This window comes from Globicephala melas, chromosome 15 (assembly GCF_963455315.2).
Source record: "Globicephala melas chromosome 15, mGloMel1.2, whole genome shotgun sequence".
NCBI classification, from domain to species: Eukaryota; Metazoa; Chordata; class Mammalia; order Artiodactyla; family Delphinidae; genus Globicephala; species Globicephala melas.
The window spans coordinates 76029427-76045483 of NC_083328.1; the positions used below are offsets into that span (position 1 = coordinate 76029427).

At 46.6% G+C, this 16057-nt stretch overlaps 1 long non-coding RNA gene across 2 annotated transcripts in view; it reads left to right on the plus strand.

The window, feature by feature from the left end:
* LOC115843234 (uncharacterized) overlaps positions 1 to 16057 on the plus strand; it is a 290851-nt gene that overhangs the window by 85537 nt on the left and 189257 nt on the right. For both annotated transcript variants that reach the window (XR_009559219.1, XR_009559217.1), the window contains one exon: positions 14060 to 15913. This is a non-coding gene — a long non-coding RNA (uncharacterized lncRNA). The remainder of the gene's footprint in view (positions 1 to 14059; positions 15914 to 16057) is intronic.

Sequence of the window (16057 nt, forward strand, 5' to 3'; positions counted from 1 at the left end):
TGCTGCTATACGGTCTGCACACCCTGGAAAGCAGCCCTGGCCAGGAACTGTGTCTCATTCACCGCTGTCCCCCAGGGCCTGAAACAAGCCTGGCACATGGCTAAGTATTTGTCGACTGACTGAAATGATGAATGAATGAGCGGTATGACTCCAGAGCTGATGGCGTTAGCTGCTACTTCATCTGCGAAACAGAAATAAAATACTTCTAACCATTTATGACTGAGATCAGCTTGTCCATTAAGATTTAAAGGCAGGGTCGGGCCAGGAGGCCTGGCAAGGGCAGGAGGTTTATTTTCAGAGCAATTCTAAGAGCCTCTGAGGCTTTGCTGTGGGGCTGTGATGAGTTGGAGTCACGCTGTGAAATTTCACCCGGGTGGCCACGGGCAACACAGTGTAAACTTGGGAGGAATTGGAGCAAGAAGACCCCTGCAGTGGTCCAGATGATGGAGAGATGAAGAGAGGTGGGGGATGCTGGTTTAAACCAATGTCAGGTAGACCCCTGCATCCTATCTTACCCCCCACAAATGCAATGGAGCGGATTTAAAGCCTTCAGAGAAATATCGTTCCCTGCCACGTCCCAGACCTTCCCCTGATCCTGGGGGACGGAGGAGATGGTCTACGCCGACAGCACTTACACACCCCATAAAAGTTAAGTGTATTTATACATAACAGGCAGGCCTGGAAAACCCACAGTGCAGTAGTTACGGGAAGAAATGTAGCCCTCGGAAGAAACCTCTTAGAACAAGCGACGTGTAGCCGGGGACTCTGTTTGGAGGAAAGGTGTCCCCTCTGTGGAACCTGGAAAGTTACAGTTCGACTTGAATTACTTCTAACTCACAGTGGCTCCAAGGCACGAGGTGAAACGGGTAAGGTGGCAGCATTTCCAGGTGAGTGAGGATAAACCATCACTCACAGAGCAACTTCCCGGCAAAGAGCAACTTCTTTTGGAGATCACCAGACATGAAGTGAGAACAAATAATCATACGAGGAAATACCTCTGGAGTGTTTGTATGTGCCCAGCAGCGTTCCAGAGCATTTATCTGTATTCACCCATTTAATTCTGACCACAACCCTGTGAGGCTGATACTAATATCTTAGGCACAGGAAGGCTAATAATTCGGCCAAGAAGGCTGCACAGCCAGGGTTCAAACTTGGGCATCTGGCTCCGGGCCCGCACATTTACCACCATGTGAGGTCAGGGACCAGTGCTGTCCCCGCCTGGCATCCCGATGGCCCTGGCAATGTGTTGGCCCTGCTGGCCAAATGCTTGGTGGCCTTTGCAGATTCCCAGAGCACGTCTTACTCCTGAGAAGTGACACCCAGACCAGCTTGGTGACAGTACTTGACGTGGACGATCACATTTGATTCTCACACCTACTCTTTGCGGCAAGGGCTGCGATTGTCTGTGTGTTACAGACGAGGAAACAGGCACAGAATGCGTATACACTTGGCCCTAGTCCCCACAGCTTCTAGGCAGCCAAACCAGCCTGGACTTCAGGGCTGACCAAAGCCTTCTCTGTTTTTCTGAAACCTCCAGGCTGTAAGCCTTTATTTCCCTATTTCAAAGCCAGACCAGCCTCGTTCATTTTGTTTCTTTCTTTTTTTAATTGAAGTATAGTTGATTTACAATGTTATGTTAATTTCTGCTATACAGCAAAGTGACTCAGTTATATACACATATACATTCTTTTTTATATTATTTTCCATTATGGTTTATCCCAGGATATTGAATATAGTTCCCTGTGCTATACAGTAGGACCTTGTTGTTTATCCATTCTATATGTAATAGTTCGCATCTACTAACCCCAAACTCCCAGTCCATCCCTCTCCTACCCTATCCTTGTTCTTTTTATAGGCATTAAGACTCAGAGAGGTTAAACACTCTGCCTGAGATCACACAGCTGGTTAGTAGGGAGATGGGACTCAAATTCAGGTTGGTCCCAGTCCAATGCTTACACTCTTTCTTCCCTTCCAAGCAGTTTAGACTGACCACGATTTAAAATTATGGGGCATCTCCCTTTTGAAGCAGATTTCCCATGGGGAGGTGTATGGTGATAGGCTCTGACCAGACCAAGAACGTGGATTGGGGAGTCAGGGAGATGGGGTTCTAATTCTAGACCTGGCTCTCACCGGCGGCATGGCCACAGCTGGTCATTCTCCTCTCTGAGCCTCCGGGACGACAGTAAGAGCACCACCTCCAGGCTGGTCATCAGGACGAAGTGAAATAATCCCCTAGGGAAACACAGACTCCCAATGGCCCGGATTTGTGTCCGTGCTCCCCCAGTATCCAAATCAGTAAGTGCTTGACAAATACCTCTACAAGAAAGGGAAGAAGGAGAGGGGAAGGGGGAAGGAGAGAGGAACCCATGTAAATGTGTCTATTTATCTGATCTCATCCATCTTCTGAAGAACAAAGGGGCAAAAGTAAGTCTACCCATTTCACAGGTGGAGCACTGAGTCCCTGGATTGTAAGGGACGGGCTGGCCAGAGCGAGCCCAGTGCTCACTCAAATAGATTTCTTTGCCTCTTTGTTCTTTACCATGACCTTTTTTTTTTCACCACAAAATTTCAGAACTTCAACACAATAAAGTGCCCTGCTGTGCCCTCCCCGGCTGGGCTCCGGGACCGTCTGAGGGGAGCCAGGCATCCGGAGGCCGGACAGCCTCTGCAAGGAGGAGGAATTGACAGCAAATTCCTCCAAAAATACCACCTGCTCCTCCTGAGTCCTGGGCTCAGAGGACACACAGCCCTTGTAGACCCAGGAGTCGATTCTGATGGACTCTGCGTTTCATCTCAGAAACGCAAGACTGAAATGTCCATCTGCACGTTGGCCCCATGGAAGCCAGGCCTCCACAGGGCATTTCACCTGGGAAGGGATACCTGTATGACTAATTTCTAGCTAATTCATCTTGATTAAGTCTAGTCTTGTTTCTAGAAGCTGAAAACCTGGTGAGGAGGCAAGCCTTAGCTGGTACGAACCACTTGGTTTTAATACTGGTTGTTAAAATATTGACAAAAAATTGTTTCATTTCAAACCTCTTCCTCCACCCAGGCTGCTCCCCTGGGACCTCCCCATTATCCAGCAGTGAAAGGGTTAACACCTCATCATTGTCTATTCTGACTGGTCAGTCCCCTGGTGGCTCCCACCTGTTAAATATTTAGAATATTACCCTGGAGGCGATTTATGCAATAAGGAAACAAGCCACAGTATAAAATACTGCAGAATGTCACAAGGGGCAAAGCAAGTTGTAATGACCACTCATCCAATGGGCAGCAGATTTCTTTGGAAGATGTCCATCCTCACCCCCCTGGGCCAGGCCCCTTCCTGTCTCATCTGGATTCCTTCTTCAGCCTCCTCCCTTCTTAGCCTTCTCCCTGGCCTCCTTGCCGCCACCATCAGCCCCCAGTCAATTCGTCTTCCACTGGCAGGTGGAAAGACAAATTACCAGGACTTGGCTTAAAACCATCGGATGCCTTCTCAGGGTCTGGCGAAGGCTCCCTTTGGAGCAGCTGCTGCAATCTGAAGTTATATATTTGTGGGGTTTTTTTTTGGTCTCCCCCGTAGGACCTCAGGCTCCACCAGGACTCCCCTGTGTTTCTATCCAGTGTCTAGCTCAGTACCTGGCACTCATGAGATGCTCACTAGGTATCTGTTTAAGAACAGGAAGAATAAATGAATGGATGGGTGAGGACTCCCTGTGAGGTCTGTAAGACCCTAGAAAGGACTGAAGTTTTTTCCTGGGTGGCTTCTGACTTGTAGGCAGAGAAGAGACTGGCATTCAAAGCAGGGGGACAGCCCGGCAAGGGCCAGGAGGTGGGAGGCAGGTGGCTTTAGCCCCTGCCCCCACCCCACCCCGTAAGGGTCCTTTAAGCAGGAAGATGGTATAAGGAAGGGATTGCAAGCCTGGGGCTCTGGTGTCAAAATAGCTGAGCTCCACCATTGCCAGCTGGTAATCTTGAGAAGGATGTCACCTTTCTCTGCATCTAACAAATGGGGACAATGGGGATATCTACCTTATACAGCTGTTCTGAGGACTAAATGGGATAACAGGTATGTAATAAATGTTAGCTCTTGTGTTTGATTCTAGGGAAAGAAGTAACACTTGCCAACCACTTTCTGTGCGGGGTGCTCTCTGAGCTGATCTTGTTAACTTTTCAGCAGTCCAGCAAGTTTACCTGGTTGTCTCAGTTTGACAGATCAATTAGACATCCACCCCTGTGAAGCCCACTGTCTTCAGCCTCTGGTTTATTAAGGTTGGTCCAGCGCAGTGATGTGTGACCCTCACCGAGCCATGGGAATCACCTGGGGCACTGTGTAAAATGCCCACACTTGGGCCCATCTCGGCCAAATGAATCAGAATATCTGGGAGTGAACTGAGTGTCAGTATTTTTTGAAACTTCCCACGTGATCCTAATGGGCAACCAGGGTAAGAACCACTGGTCTAAGTTTGGGGTTGAAGACCATGGAGTTGTCACAGTGAGCCCCATGGGAATAGGGGTGGAGTAGGGAGGGGGCATGGGGATAGGGGCTGAGAGTCACTTCTCACCCTGACCACTGACAGCAAAACCAGACAAATGACTCTACTTACCACCCCGTGTGGGCACGCCCCAAGGTGTGGCTCCTAAGGGCTCAGCACTATTGCTTGATGGGGTCCACGAATCCCAGGCGTCCTTCCTTTTTATAGGGTTGTCTGCTGCAGGCAGCCAACTTGTCTCAGTCAGCAAAGCCCCAATCTCTTTCAGAGTGGGGTGTAACAAAAGGGAACCCAAGATAAATGGTGATTTTCTCAGGGCCTGCCTGGGGGCTGACTTTGTTCCTGGTCCTTGTTGGAGGAGCTCTGGGGCCCAACCTGCCTTTTCCTAAAACCTCGGGATTACCGCATTACTTTCAAGCCTCTCCCACAGCAGTTTGCAAATGGAGGTCATTTTCCTACAAAAAACAAACAAGATGCCCAGTTAAGTTGTAACTGAGAAGGACCCTGTGGAGCCTTCCCAGGACAGACCCCTCTCCCATATCTGCTGCTTTAGATCCACTCTGAAGTACACAGATAATAGTATCTGATGCACATTTCCTTGGTTGTTTTACAGATGCTAAAACCCCTACCAAATGGAAGAAATTAACTGCTTAATGACCACGAGCACATAGTGCCCAGACCTCCTGGAGCCTAAGGACTGATAACGTTAATCCCTGTGACACTGTCCTGTTACCTCACCATCAGCCAATCAGAGAGCTGTACATGAGCTAATCAAATACCTGGGAACTCCCCTCCCTCACCTGGCCTTTAAAAATGCTTTGCTAAGGGCTTCCCTGGTGGTGCAGTGGTTGAGAGTCCACCTGCCGATGCAGGGGATGCGGGTTTGTGCCCCTGTCCGGGAGGATCCCATGTGCCGCGGAGCAGCTGGGCCTGCGCATCCGCAGCCTGTGCTCCGCGATGGGAGAGGCCACAACAGTGAGAGGCCCGTGTACCGCAAAAATAAAGTAAAATAACATATATAAAGCACATATTAAGCTCTCAATAAACAGTAACTGTTATTAGGAAACAACATCAGAAATATAGTCAATATTTTTAAAGCATAGCCTTTATTTTTGCTAATTCTAAGGGTAATACATGATAATTATGGAAAATTAGAAAATGCAGACAGATGTAAGAAAAAACCTACCCACGTTTCCACCATTCAAAGGTAAGTACTTCTGGTGATTATTCTAGCTTATTTTTTTTTCCTTAAAAACGTACCTATAGGGCTTCCCTGGTGGCTCAGTGGTTGAGAGTCCGCCTGCCAATGCAGGGGACACGGGTTCGTGCCCCGGCCCGGGAAGATCCCACATGCCGCGCAGCGGCTGGGCCCATGAGCCATGGCCGCTGAGCCTGCGCGTCCGGAGCCTGTGCTCTGCAATGGGAGAGGCCGCAGCAGTGAGAGGCCGGCGTACTGCAAAAAAAAAAAAAAAAAAAAGTACCTATATAGGTGCAGAAAAATCAGTTTTATGCTGTGGGTCCTGCTTTTTTTCCCCCTACTTAACATTGAATCATAATTGTTTCCCCTGTTTGTTAGATATTCTTTGAAAATCTAATTTTCACAGTTTGGATAGATGCACATTTATTTAGCCAGTTTCCTCCTGTTGATCATGCAAGGTTTTGTTGCTGCTATAAATGGTATTGCAATGAGCTCTTTATCTTTTATTAAAAATTGTGTTAGCACTTGGTCAGACTTTCAGAGGCTTGTCCCGAAGTGTGGGCTCCCGGCTGCATTTCTGGTTGACTGGCCCCAGCCTTTGCCAGAGTATTTATGTCAACAGCAGATGGAAATGGATTTCACCCTTGATGGGTGGCCCCAGCGCTCAGTCTCTGCTTCTTGGAAGTGGGGCCTGCTAGCTTCTGAAATGTACAAACACATAATCCTTTTCGATCAAAGGGGAATCCTTTCTTTGGCCTCCAGACACGGTCTGCTCTGTTCCTAGTTGCGTGAGTGACATTTTCATTTACTGCCCTTACCTTTCCTGTTTAATGGAACTGGGGAAAAAACAATCTCCTAAGGCCCTGAAGTCTTCAGATCCTTAATAAACCATCTCTGTTGGGACATCACTGCTGATCTTTTTCTAGGACAAAAGAAAACCTTAATTTCCCAGTGCTGAGTCTGCCTTTGCCTGCATTGATTACCTGCACTGATAAAGTCTTCCGATTTATGAGTAACCAGCTAATGGCTACATCCATTCTCCGGACTGTGCCCAGGGAAATCTTGGGGGGGACCACCTCTTCATATGATGCTTGTATTAATCTACTTTTGGCCTCTCCTTGGTTGAAGGGCATTGACAACTTTTGATAACCCCATGGCGATTTGTCTTTGGGGAAATGGGACTAAATCCTAGGGCTGATCTCACTTGGGAACAAGACTGCCCAGTAACTCAGCTGCAGCGATGGTGGGAGAAAGGAATCTCTAAATACCAGCAAACATACAAAGAGAAGAGCTGCTCTCAGGCAGCAGTGGGGCAAACTGAAGCAATTCAGCCCTGTTTTATGTGTTTTTTTTTTTATGTTTTGGCATTTTAAGTTCAAAGAACATAGCTTGGTTTTATAAAATAGTTTCAGTCCAGAGGGCAGACCACATAAAAGTATCCAAAGAAGTCCTTATGGCTGGAGGCCACCACATAAAAGTATCCAAAGAAGTCCTTATGGCTGGAGGCCAGTACGAATGGCTCTTTACCTGTTTTGCCCTCCATTCTTGCCTCAGAACCTTCTGGCGTGTAATTCTCAGAGCAGATTTGAGATAGAGAATTGATTTCATCATGGGGCTCATGTGAGTCCCCAGCACGGTTTCTTGCTTGCACTGATTTTTTTTTTCTAAATCAGTTGAGTTTAGAAATGTAATAATTATACCCAAATCTGCACAGCCATTTTTTTCCCAGAAAATTGATGTGATCTGCATGTGTTATTTAGCTATAGGACATATTGGAGCAGTGCAGCTCTTACATTTTGCAGAGGTGTTGAATGCCTTTTTTGAGATATCTGGGTCCAGGAGGGCGGCTGGGATGATTCAGGGCTTGTCTATTCCCAGGTGAATCACCATCTGAGGGGAAGGGCAGCAGGTACCAGCCCACTTGGGCTTGAATCACAGCCTCAGCATGTGTGGGCTTTGAGACTTTGGCAAGTTACTTCACCATTCTGTGCCTCACTTTTCTCATCTGTAAAGTGGGGATAAGAATAGTCCCTACCTCACAGGATTATTGTGACCCATAAATGCATTACTATGCAGTAAGCACTTTGAACCCTGCCTAGTTCATTGTTAGCTGTTATTATGCTCCGAGAGGTATTTGATTCTTTCAGTGTGAATCACTGTGAGCAGAGCTTCTCAAACATTAATGTGCATATGAAACACTGTAGGTCTTGTTTAAATACAGACTTTTTAAAAATAAATTTATTTATTTATATTTGGCTGTGTCGGGTCTTCGTTGCTGCGTGCGGGCTTTCTTTTTAATTGCGGCGAACGGGGGCTACTCTTCACTGTGGTGCGCAGGCATCTCATTAAGATGGCTTCTCTTGTTGTGGAGCACAGGCCCTGGGTGCGTGGGCTTCAGTAGTCGTGGCACATGGGCTCAGTAGTTGTTGCTCGCGGGCTCTAGAGCACAGACTCAGTAGTTGTGGCGCACGGGCTTAGTTGCTCCGCAGCATGTGGGATCTTCCTGGACCAGGGCTTGAACCAGTGTCCCCTGTATTGGCAGGCGGATTCTTAACCACTGCACCACCAGGGAAGCCCTAAATACAGGTTCTTACTCAACAGGTTGTAAGTGGGGTCAGACTATAGCCAAGCAGCTGGTCATAGACCACACTCTGACATGCAAGGACCTTGAGAACTTAGATGAAAACTGCAGATTCCCAGACCCACAGGTTCAGGATTATTCTTGAGCCCTAAGATCTCATGGAATTTGCCTTGCTAAGTTTTAGACTTTTTTGGGACCTGTTACCCCTTCTTTCTTCCCTCTCATTTTTGGGATGAGAATGTCTGTCTTATGCCTGTCCCACCACTGTATCTTGGAAGCACATAACCTGTCTAGTTTCACAGGTTCACAGCTGGAGAAGAATTGTGCCTCAGGATGAATTGTACCCTGAGTCACACCGTATCTGATTTAGATGATATTTAGACGAGACTTTGGACTTTAGAGTTTAGAGTTGATACAGGAATGGATTAAGACTCTTGGGTCTGTTGGGATGGAATGAATGTATTCTGCATGTGAGAAGGACATGAATTTTGGGGGGCCAGGGGAAGAATGAACTTAACTGTGTTCCCCCAATATTCATATGCTGAAGCCCTAAGGTGATGGTGTTTGGAGACAGGGACTTTGGGAGTTGATTAGGCATTAGATGAGGTCCTGAGGGTGGGGCCTTCATGATGCGATTAGTGCCATTATAAGAAGAGAAGCCAGACTATTTTCTAAAGGGTGGTATCTAAAAATACATTTTTCTCTGTTCCTTTGCCAGTATTGAGTGTTATATATTAAAACCTTTGCTAACATAAAAAAAAAAGAGACACCAGAAAGAATTTGTTTGGTCTCTGTCTGCCATGTGAGGACGCAGTGAGAAGGAGGCCGTCTGCAAGGCAGGAAGAGAGCTCTCACCAGAACCTAACCATGCCAGCTCCTGACCTAGGCTTCCAGCCCCCAGAACTGTGAGCAATAAGGGTCTAGTTTTTAAGTTCCCCAGTCTGTGGTCTTTTGTTAGGGCAGCCCGAGCAGACTAAGACACTGGGGGTGGGGCTCAGGGGTTGAGTGCTTAACAAGCTTCCAGGTGAATCACATTCTCCAAAGTTTGGCTGGAAGGAGTTAATTTCACTGTTAGGGCAGGCACGGCTTGTTCAAAACCTGTGTGTGGAATGTTTTGTTTTTTATTTACAGCTTAGGTTTCTCCCTCTCCCGCTTCGTTTTCCTTCTTCTCTCTCTCTCTCCCAGGGCAGGCTGTATCGCTGGTAGTGGTAAGACTGCTCCTTCTGGTTTTGTCTCCGAGTTTTGCCCCTCCATTTACAGCTGGGTGGCACCTCTATTGAAGCATGTGTCATGTGGAGACTGTGAAACAGGAACCCAAGGGCTGACTCAGGAAGCTGGCAGTCATTGACCAAGTCCTGACCATTCTGGGCTGATTGCTGCAAAACTTGTGGGTCGGGGTTCTAGAGTTATCTATGGTCTGGCCGTTGTCTGTTCATACAGCAGTAGTACCAGGTTACGAGTGTGTTTCCTCTTTGGTGTAATGAGCATCTCGACAGTAAGGACCTTTCTTGCTCTTTTGGGGATTTCCTCAGCACGGGACTTGACATATGGGGCTCACCGATGCTTGCTGAATGGATGAATAAAAGAAAACATGCAGCCACCAAGTCCTGGAGCAGTGAGCCATTGCAAGCCATGGAAGCTCAACAGTTCAAACCTACCTCATCTTGATTCAAGTCAACAAATATTAGTGATCATGAACCTTGTGTCAGGACCCAGATCTGAGGCCTGGGGGGCAGGCAGTGAAACCAAATGACTATAATTTAAATTCTCTGTGAGCTTTCCCACTCCTAGCTTATATTCAAGGAGCGATTATACTAGAATGCAACCAGCTGTTCAATCAGTCCTTGTTTAGAAAAAAAAAAAAGAAATTGGCTCTACATATCGTAGTTTATAAAATTATGTTAACCAACCTGATCTCATTTAATCTTCATAACAACACTGGGAGGGAGGTATTACTATTGCCCCATTTTAGTGATGAGAAAACTGAGGCTCTGAGAAGCTAAGTAACTTATCTGGCACCTGACAGAGTGGGAAGTGCACCCAGGTTGGAGCTCAGCCTATTCCCTAGGCTGGAGATGGGGCACAGGAAGTAGGGCGTGGAGGGATCTGGGCAGGGAGGATAGAGGTGCCCTTTCCTGAGAAGGAGGAGGAGAAGGGATGCTGCGCAGGTGGAAAGAGCTGATATCGCCACACCTCATGCTCCCTCGTGTGGCATTGGAGGGGGTTGGTCTGTCACACCGTCAACACTGAGCACTTGACTGAGAAGAATTTTGTGAGTTTGTCAGATGGCAACAGGTTAAGCATGTGAGCAAATTGATAGATAAGGTGAATCTTATCTAACTCCTGGCTTTGAAATAACCAGCCGGAAGGGAAGCAAAATCCTATGTGTGTTTGCACACAGGCATTACTCGCACCGCCCCATCCCCGGCCCCTGCCCCCAGGCTTCCAGGTAGACGTTAGCACCAGGCAGCGAACCCAGGGAGGGAGGGAGCTTCTTGCCTGCTCTGGGCCATCGGAGTGAAGGGGTGAGGCGCCAGGCATCCGGTTTAGCCCAGGCAGAGTTGACTGAAACCAGGCGGGTGTCAAATGCCACCCCAGGGTGGCTGGGCTGCCCGAGCTATCGACCAGACAGTCCTGTTCCACCTCTGGGGCCTGGGATCCGTTCAGGCCCCGGCAGCTGGGCAGCGCCCTGGTGGGACCAGTTGACCCCACATGCAGAGACCCACTGGGTAGATGCCTCTAAAATCTATGCTGGTCAGAACCCCACTTGGGGTATTTTGTACCCTTAGGGTTACCGTAGTAATGCAAGGATGCCTAAGACAGATTGGAACTGCCTGATGTTGGAAGAAATTCAATCTCACTAGTAGTAAAAGATAAGCACATTAAAACAAGATGTAGTTTTATTATTTTTCCCTGGCCAGAAAGCTTGGCCAAGATTAAAAAAAGATAACATCCCATGTGAGCTGGGGGCGGGGAAGCCAGCCTTCTCCCACACAGCTAGTAGGAGTGCCAGGGGGCTTTCGGGGGCATCACCTGTGACCCCCAGCCACTTTCCTCATAGGCAGTAACCTAAGAAATAGAAAATTGCACGAAGATGTATGTGCAAAGATGTGTTGGAGGAGTTAATATTTGGAGGACATTCATGTCCAACAAGAGGTGAGTAGTTAGAAACGTTTTGGTATATCCGTGTGACAAAATTCCAGGCAGTCATAAAATTGACGTAGAGCTTTATGTGTTGCTATGGAAAGATGTTCCAGATATACCGTTGGGTAGAAAATACAGGTTACAAAATAACATGCATAGTATCATCTCAGTTTTGCAAAAAACCGGAACCATCTGTCTACATACAGCTTATATATATGAAAAATGTATAGATGTTAATGTATCGATGCACATATGTGTATATATATATATGAATGTATATATACAGTGTATATATGAAAAATATTAATTATCATTATCTGTGTGTGGTGGGATTATGGGTGAATCCTGTGCTTAAAAAAATGTTTTTAAGGGAAAGCAATTACTTGAATAAGGCAAATGGAAAGTCTTTAGAGGCAAAGGCCTCACAGGCTGTAAGGCCTGTGAGGGTGGAGGGACGCATGGTGGCCAAGAGCCGGGGTCATCTTGGGCCTGGGGTGACTCCCGCTCAGACACGTTTTATCTGTGGGGCTCGGGCAGGGGATGTCAGCTCTCTGAACCTTGGTGTTCTCATCTGAAGCAGGGCATCTGACAATCCCTACTTCATAGTGGTGCTGTATGAAGTGGGGTGATATCTGTAAAGTGCCTGGCACATAGTAAGTACTCAATAAATCCTAATGAGATATAAAGACACTGTCACTATGGAAAAATATCATAATCTCTCCCCTTCCTCCCTTCCTCCCTTCCTTCCTTGTATCTTCTCTCAAAATACACACACACATAATTCGTCCTGTATCTAAAAGAGCAGACTTGTTTTCTAAAAACCAGCTCTCCAAAGGTGAAAGTGGGAACCCCACCCCTGGAGGTATTCGAGCAGGTTCTGGGTGAACAAGTGGCAGAGGTGTGGCAGATGACATATGAGGACCAGATGATTGGGTTGACCAGGCCATTGGAGCCCGTTCTGGTTCCCAGATGGAAGCCACCAGCAGAGTGGATGAGAAGATGGCCAGGAGTCAGGCTGCCTGCGGCTGCATTCAGCTCTACCCCTGACCGGCGGTGTGAGATGCTGGGGAGGCATCTCTTCTCTGAGCCTCAGTGTTCACGTCGGTAACATAATCTCTGCTGTGCAGTTATTGTAAGATCTAGAAATAGTAAAATCTAGCTCCTGCTCCTGTGATTATCTTTGTTCTGAAAACAGTGGGACTAGGACCTGAGCAAATATTCGTTCATTCATCCATGCCTGTGTTCCCTCCTTGCACAGAAGCTTATCCAGTGCTTTCTGTGTACCCAGCTTCTTTAGGCAGCAGGGCCCCTTTAAGACTTCAACATTCCACAGACCTGCTGCTATAGCGGCCCCCCAAATCTCAAATCCTCATTCCTACGGTCAGGCTTTATCTCCATGGCACCAAAGGGGAGTGCTCAGTCATGAAGCCAGGCTCCTTGCCAGAAAGACATAATGGGAGGCTTTGCGGTGATGTGCAGGCTTCCTTGCCCACGGGGTGGGAAACAAGGAAAAACCCTCCGACTGACTTTCGGATGGGAGGGAGTTGTCCAGGCTGTGCTAGAAAAGACGTGCCAGGATGAATATCCAAGAGCGGGCATCTCACACTTCCTGGCTCTCTGCTCCCCCCAGGAGTCAGAGAGGCAGACCCCACAGGCATCCTGCTTCTGAAGGACCATTCCTTCGTTCTTTTGGACTTTCTGCCTCCTCGTCCTTCCACTTTGATCTCAGCTGCAGCCTCACCTCTCTCTCAAGAACATCCCCAACCCCCCTGGGGCACCTTCCCCCACCAGCAAACACAGTTACACCTTCCCTGGGGGCTCATCCCTGTATCATAACCCTTGGCACGTGTCCTCCACTTGACCCAGGCTCCCTCCAAAACGGGGCTCATGGAAGGTGTGGGGAGAAAACCTTAGAACCTTGATGTCATAGTTTTTTACATGCGTTATAATGTGAAAAATGTAATTGAAAAGTGACATCCATATGCAATTTATAGATAATTAAACATATTGTTAACTGTTTAATTATACAACAATAATAAACATACTTAATAATTTACCAGTTATAACAATGATATTTCATAAGTGTATGATTATTTAATGCCTTACAATATAGTATATATTTTATAATCATATTTAATATAATAATAATTAACACGTGCTAATTATTAATATATATTAAATGTGGCTGTTCAGCAATTTTTTAAACTTAGGCATATATGATCCAAAAAGTTCACTACCAACCGTTGTAGACTGGGACCACTCAAGAGCAGTGGTCATGTATTACTTATTTTGGGGTTCTCTGTACAGGGCTTGTTCTTGGTTGGGGCTTCCATATGTTTGCTAAATGGATGAATCAATAAGTAATGAGATCCAGCCATCCAGTTGGACTCCTGTCCTTTTGGGAGGCTGGAAGGAACTTAAAGGTTCATATGGAATAATCTAACTTACCTAGATTTAAAAAAAGCACAAATATTGGTGGTCACTGTCTATGGGCTGGGGCCCACCTGTGAGGATTAGAGGTTCAGGGATAATGTGTCCCTACCCTCAAAGAACTCACAGTGTGGCAGGGGTAGTAAGACAGATGTGACTGTAATCATTAAAATTCACAGAGAGTGAAATGCACCCCCATTCTCTCTCTCTTTTTTTTTTTTTTTTTTGCAGTACGCGGCCTCTCACTGTTGTGGTCTCTCCCGTTGCGGAGCACAGGCTCCGGACGCGCAGGCTCAGCGGCCATGGACGGGCCCAGCCGCTCCGCGGCATGTGGGATCTTCCTGGACCGGGACACGAACCCATGTCCCCTGCATCGGCAGGCGGACTCTCAACCACTGCGCCACCAGGGAAGCCCTCCCATTCTCTTTTAATTTGAAGACTCTGATATTACGATCTCTTTCTCAACTTTGTATAACGAAGGGACCAGCTGAGTGTTTGCCAAACTTCAGTCATTCAAGTGCCCCACTGATGATTTTTGCCATGTTTGCATAAGACTATATGCATTCCAATGATATTTTCCTTTAACTTGACTTTAAATCGATTTATGGAAGAGGGAAGCTGTATCATTACCATATCTGGAAAATAGGTATCCCTTACCCTACATAGAAGGAAACTGTAAAAATATATACAGCAGAGCTAACGTCTGACACTGCATGCCATATAACATTACAAGCACCTTACATGGATTAACTCAGTTCTTACATCAACCTAATGATGTAGGTACTATTATTATTCCCATTTTAAAGAGGGGAAAACTGAGACTTGGAGAAACAAAGCAACTCTCTAGAGTCACAGACACTGAGTTGCTGGCGTTCCAAGGCAGGGGTCTGACTCCAGGGCCACACAGGTGACCCCAAAGTAAGTACGTCTGCTCTGACCACTAGCAGATTCTATAGCAGAGGTTGGCAAGCTATAGCCAATCTGGCCTGCTGCCTGAGTTTTTACTGTCCTCAAGCTAAGAATATTTTTCATTTTTAAATTTTGAAATGGTTGGAGGAAAAAAAATCAAAAGAAGCAGACTATTTCAAATTTCCGTGTGTATAAGGAAGATTTATTGGGACCTACCCTGCTCATTCGTTTATTTACCATCTATGGCTGCCTTTGCTCTAGAACAGCAGAGTTTAGTTGCGAGGGAGACATCAAAGTCTAAGTGATTACTCTCTGGCCCTTTACAGAGAATGTTTGCTGACTTCTTGGTCTACAAAGAATGGGATACAATGTTTTGTTTTTAAATTCTAGTGGGAAACTATTACCATGGAGCCCTACGGGTTCAAGAGGAATCCTTAAAGAACTAAGACTCTCTTAGATACAATGAAAAGGATTGATTGAAAGGAATGCCTTTCTTAACAGGTGGATTCAGTGTAACTGATTGCTGGGCTCTCTTAAAAACGCTCCTGGCTCGCGTTTTAGAGAATCCTAGATACTCCAGGTGATGCCCCAAATCTCTTCCAGCTCAAAAAGTCTGTATTCCTGAGAGCTGGGCCATTATTTCTCCCAACGCCGTGAGTCCCTGGGAAGAAAGCGCTTCAAGACCTTGGCTAAAATCCTCCCCCTCTGTTTAGGGCTGAAGGTCTATTTCCTTGCTTAGGTTCATATAAACTGTGAGCTCTTCAGCGTGGCCAGGGAATTGCACCTTCGATGGAACAAGTTGAATCTGCCCAGCTGCAGTGGCATGCGTTAAAAAGCATCCCCAGCCCCGAAAATCCAATTTGGTTTCTCAAAATCTTCACTGCAAATATTGAGCTGGAGCAGGGAATTAAATTTGCTCTGGTTCAAATGTGGTTTGTTGTCATTCGAACAAAATGGGTCTCTCTCCCCTGAATTTGTACAACTTCCTGTTGGACATTTTGGTGGACTTGCCCAAAGAAAACGATAATTTGCTCGACCCTCATTTGCATGATAAAACGACCCTCATTTGCTAGTAAATTGATGCAGGTGGAACTAAGCTTATTTAAACCCGGAAGCTAAGCTGAAACCACAGACTTCTGTTCTCAGGTCTGGCGGCTCTGGAAGAAGGCTTCAGAGGTAAGGGGACACCGTTGTTGTTTTTTTTTTTTTTTAAGATGTCCTTTGGGTGAGTAGACCCAATCTTTTTTGATGAACTTTCTCCTTGTTGTCTTTCAAACAAGGACACATTAAACTTGGCCTCTGTGTTACTTGGTTCTCCTC